This window comes from Mastomys coucha, unplaced genomic scaffold (assembly GCF_008632895.1).
Source record: "Mastomys coucha isolate ucsf_1 unplaced genomic scaffold, UCSF_Mcou_1 pScaffold16, whole genome shotgun sequence".
NCBI lineage: Eukaryota > Metazoa > Chordata > Mammalia > Rodentia > Muridae > Mastomys > Mastomys coucha.
The window spans coordinates 75,731,754-75,737,351 of NW_022196898.1; the positions used below are offsets into that span (position 1 = coordinate 75,731,754).

The 5,598-nt window shown below is 39.5% G+C and overlaps 1 pseudogene; it reads left to right on the top strand.

Annotated features, from left to right (window-relative positions):
* The first annotated feature begins 572 nt into the window (after window positions 1–572).
* LOC116094318 lies at window positions 573–1,769 on the top strand (annotated as a pseudogene).
* The last annotated feature ends 3,829 nt before the right edge of the window (window positions 1,770–5,598 follow it).

Genomic DNA, 5,598 nt, shown 5'->3' on the forward strand with positions numbered 1-5,598 from the left:
ATACTTTAAGGATTCATATTTTAGGCAGGATATATGTGTGTGTTTATATATGTATATATACACACATACATACCATATATATATATATGTCTGTGTGTGCGTGTATGTGTGTGTGTGTGTGTGTGTGTGTGTTAACTTGACACAAGTTGGAGTCATTTTGGGGAAAGGCATTTGCAATCGAGAATAAGCAGTTAGGAGGCTCTTCTCTGGGGAAGACCATTTCTCTTTCTCTCAGTACTCCCCATTTGACTGTGGCTCTTTGGCGTTTAATCCCCTTGGACTTTTCTCCTTCCATGTCAGCATGGTCTTGTTTAGGCAGCCATACTGATGAGACTTCATGGTGTAGCTTCTCGGACATTCCTAGAAGAAACTATCTGACAGCAAACTTTCTGTGCCTCTGTCTCTTACAATCTTTCTGTTTCCTCTTCTGCACTGATCTCTGAGCCTTAGGTACAGGAACTTATTAAACCAGCATGATTCCCAACTACATTCTAAATATGCTCGTGCCCACAGATAAATGTAATCCTCTCTCCTCATCAAAGAAACTTCCCTTTGTAACAGATGGTGACTACTTCAGAAAACCACAACTGATCAAAATGCAGAGAGTGAGAGATCATGAGGAGCCCAGTGCGAACTGATCCAGCCACAGCCCAATTCTTGCACCTGAGGCTCCGGGACAACTGTGTGAGCATTTCTTTCTTTCTTTCTTTCTTTCTTTCTTTTTTTTTTTTTTTTTTAGGCCACCCGGAGGAGTCAGAGCACAAGGTGCTATTTTGCATTCTATTCCTGTGGCTAAGGACCATGACCAAAAACAACATGAGGAAGAGAGGGGGAAAAGGTTTGCTTGACTTAAGTGCCCTGATCATAGTCCATCAGTGTGCAAAGCCAAGGCAGAGACAAGCAGATTATGATCCTTGAAGCAAAGTACCTAGCATTTTTTTTCTATTTTCCATGGAGAGAAAAAGATAGCATTAAGTAATTCTTGGACTGGTTTTTGTCAGAAACATTTTCCTGAATCCTCTTGAGGGTTATAAAGCAGTATGCTGCCTCTGGCCTCTTGGAGTTCCTATCAAAGAAAACTTGAGAGACAGCAGTTCACAGAGAGCAGAAATTCCAAAGCCATTCTTCCCTTTGATTCTATCTTTGAAGTGTTCCACCATTTCTTTGTATCTTGAAACAGGCCAGGGTCCTTCTAAAATAACAAACAGGTTGACCTGTTTCTTAGAATTGCTTGTATTTCTTGGAGTCTCATGAATTTCTTTGTAGCTTCTAAAATATCTACCTGAAGTTATATTTGAGGAGCCAAAATACTTTGATTTTAAAACCTGTGTTCTAGGTGCCTTTATCTGGCTGATGTGGGCTTTGGTTAAGAGAAAGTTGACCGCCTTGCCAGAATGACTTCTGCAAAGAAGGTCGGTGACAAGAAGAACCGTTCTGCCATCAACGAGATGGTGACCTGAGTATAGACCATCAACATTCACAAGCATGTTCATGGAATGGGCTTCAAGAAGCATGCTCCTCAGGCACTCAAAGAAATTTGGAAGTTTGCTGTGAAGGAAATGGGGACACCAGATGTATGCACTGACACCAGGCTCAATAAAGCCATCTGGGCCAAGAGAATAAGAAATGTTTCACATCGCATCTGAGTACATTTGTCCAGAAAATGTAATGAGGATGAGGTTTCACCACAGAAACTCTACACATTGGTAACTTACGTGCCTGTTACCACACTCAAAAATCTACAGATGGTTAATGTGGATGAGAACTAACCGGCTGAATGTCAAAAAAAAAAAAAAAAAAAAAAAAGAAAAATAAGGAAGTTGACCATGTTCATAAAAAGTAAATTCTTTCAGATTTTTGATGAATAATCAAATTCTTCAGGTCTTCATCATTAAAGATGCCATTTTCATTACCCCATCATTGGAGATGACAATGCCCAGATGCCAATCACATAGATAAAAACACTTGGGTCCATTATTAGAGTGACACTTCATAGGACTTACCATTTAAGATGCCACCACTGAGGACCCACCATGGGAGATGAGATCGGCCTGGATATGTCACTGGGTCTGTTGATTGGAGATCTCATTGCCTGGTGAAAAATATTATAGAGAAATGTCAACAAGCTTCCAAGTCTTCACATAGCTGAGGTGCTGTAGCTCTGCCAGGGCCCAACCTGTCCTGCCATACTCTGGGAAGTTGTTTCTTAAGGGACCCAAGGCTCAATCAGGCATCAGAAATATTTTCTCAGGCGTCACTTTCTTCTCTCGCTTGTCATTTGCTCATAATATGAAATGCTTACGTATTTCACAAATGTTAGTTAATTAAAAAAAATAACCATTTCTGGGAGATTTGGAAAAGACCCTCATCTAATTTTTAAATACTTTCTATGATCTCCCTGCAATGATAGTATTGCAGGATTATGTAGTTCTCTGAACATATATCACAATTAAGCTAGAGAGGTCTGTCTTCTTTCCCTCCTCCATAGAAAAGACAATAAGCCATTTAAGGAAAAATGCATTTCTGTAATTCTAATAATTGCTTTTGCCTTTGTTTAATGAATGTTTTGGAGCAAAGTTATATTTATTGTTATAAATGGCTAGTATGTGATCTTGATCTGAAGTTTTTCAGCATACAGCTTCTAGATCCTTGAAACTTAATTCATGGCCTGTTGTCCTCTGCGTGAAGATTATAAAGTTTTTACTACAACGTAGCATGCTTAAACCCAAGCTACGGGCGTGGCAGTGCATTTAATCTCTGGCTGCAATGGTGTTGGGCATTTTGACTTCTGTTGCAGCGACAGAGCACTTGGCTTTGTTTTCCATAGGCTGGCATGGTGCCATTACTTTCTGTCCTCCTGGAATAACACTTCTCATGGCCATGGCTCTTTCTGGGGGCTCTTGCACTATTTCAGGGCTGAGAAGAAGTGGCCTAGTGCCAGCTCTAATTAAGCAATAAAGCACTCCAGGCATTATGTCTCGGGATTACTGCATGTCTGTCTTAAGTGTGTGCCACTACTCAAGAAGTGCAATCGTGCTTTAGAAACTGTGTCCTCTGATGTGAATGTGACTTATTGCCATTTGGAAGGAGAGCAAAAGGGAGGAGGAACCGTCTTTCTCAAGCACTGGATGAGAGTCTCTGTGTGTGACTTTCTAATCCCTGCTATGAAGGAAACAACATTGGCCCAAGGATACTACAGTCAGATATTGAACATTCTGTCCAGACCTGATCTAAACACAACACCAGCTTGTCTACTGTTTCTCACTGTTGCTTAGTAAATAGAATGAATAAAGTAATTGTGAGTGTGTGTGTGTGTGAGTGTCTGTGTATACATGTGTGTATGTATGTATCTGGGGGCCAGGTTTGGATGTTAACATTGGGTGAATTCCTTAATCATGCTGGCCATGTTATTTTTTTGATGCAAGGTATCTCACTGAGCTCAGGAGATCAGCAACTGGATAGACTAAATGGCCAGCTGTCTCTGAGTATCTGACTATTAGTAACAGCCACCACCCCCATACACTCAGCTTTTATATGGGTTGTAGGCATACAAATATCTGAGGAATCACTCTGGGCACCTGAGTTTTAGTTTGAAGGTGTTTTTGTTTGTTTGTTTTTGTCTGTTATGTGGATTTTTTTTTATCAGACATACATTTCAACAACGTTAGAATTCTTTTGCTGTCTTAATAGTCACAAGACGAACTTTGATGAACCGAAGGTAACAATGTAACTCCAGTTAAAGTTTAGAATGTTGTGAAGCCAGGCTGTGTACCTAGATTATCCACTTTTAAACTGTGTAACATCAGAAAAATTGCCAGTGGCTTTTAGGCATCTTGTGATATGCATGCTCTGGCATGATCTGGTTCTAGTTTCATATGATTTGGGCTTAAGTGGAGAATATGCTTGCCAGTGGGGGGCCAGGGGAGGGACAATGGCAGAAAGAAGACTGGCTCAGTAAAATGCTAAAATGTGTTTAACTTTGTGATAATTGAGACAAAGATGTTAAAATTTCATTTATAAATATTATATTATATGAACTAATTTAATGCTTCATGAGAAAGTCAGTGTGTTTAAGTATTAGAGGTTTAAATGTGATTTTGTTGGTGACCTTGGGCAAGAACTAGCCTTATCTATTAGCTTATGCTTGTACAGCAAACTGGTTTCCACATGACTTAATACCGTATGTGTATGTAGCTCTACATAGATACTGTACAGAGACAGCTGTGTGCAGAGACCAGGAAGTGTGTGCACACACATTGCATATATGAGTATGTACACGGAACAGACAATGAGAGAGAGATATATGAACATGCTCATGTAACCACATTTGTATGTTAGCAACTGGTCAGACCAGGGAGAGAGCTATGGTTTATAATGAACAGTTGTTGCAAATTTTCTGTAGGTTTGGAATATTTCAAAATTGTTGAAGGGAAATAACGAGTCATTATTGCATGTTTATTCAAAACCTACTTGTTCCTTCAATAAATATACTATGATAAAAATAAAAAAGAGATGGAATTGTGCCCTGGAGTTGTTTACTTGAGTATTTATAGTCTATTAATTTAAAATCAGTAGAGATGAATCAGATCACTTCGTTTTGAAGAGTTGGCCATATTCTAGATAATTGTTTTGCCATTTAGTACTACTGAGTACTACCAGCAAACATCATTTACTTGCTAAAATAATTAATAATGTGAGAAAACTTGTTACAAAGAAATGTGTGCATTTAAATTAGGAGGATGTGACCATTGCAGAGAAACCGAGTCACTGGGTAATGTATAACCTGTGTACTACTTTTATTTTTTAAAAATTTTTATTGGTTATTTTATTCATTTACATTTCAAATGTTGTCCTTCTTCCCAGTTTCCCCTCTGCAAAGCTCCTATCCCCTCCCCCTCCCCCTGCCTCTATGAGGGTGTCCCCCCACCCACTCCCACCTCACTGCTCTATATCCTCCTACTATAGGACATCGAGTCTCCACAGGACCAAGGGCCTCCCTTCCCATTGATGCCAGATAAGGCAATCCTCTACTACATTTCCAGCTGGAGCCATGGGTCCCTCCATGTATACTCTTTGGTTGATGGTTTAGTTCCTGGGAGCTCTGGGTAGTCTGGTTGGTTGATATTATTGTTCTTCCTATGGGGTTGCAAACCCCTTCAGCTCCTTCAGTTCTTCTCCTAACTCTTCCATTGAGGGTCCCTGTGCTCAGTCTGATGGTTGGTTGAGAGCATCTGCATACCAAAAGCAATGTACAGATTCAATGGAATCGCCATCAACTCAATTCTTCACAGAGATAGAAAGAGCAATTCTCAAATTCATCTGGAATCACAAAAAAAAAAAAAAAAAAAAAAAAAAAAAAAAAAAAAAAAAAAAAAAAAAAAAAAACAACCCAGGATAGTGAAAACCATTCTCAACTTTAAAAGAACTTCTGGGGGAAATCACCATTCCTGACCTTAAGCTGTACTACAGAGCAATAGTGATTAAAAATGCATGGTATTGGTATAGAGACAGGCAGGTAGATGAGTGGAATAGAACTGTGTACTACCCTTAAAAGCAGATTGCAGGATAGAGAAGGCTCAGTGGTAAAAAACAGTCACT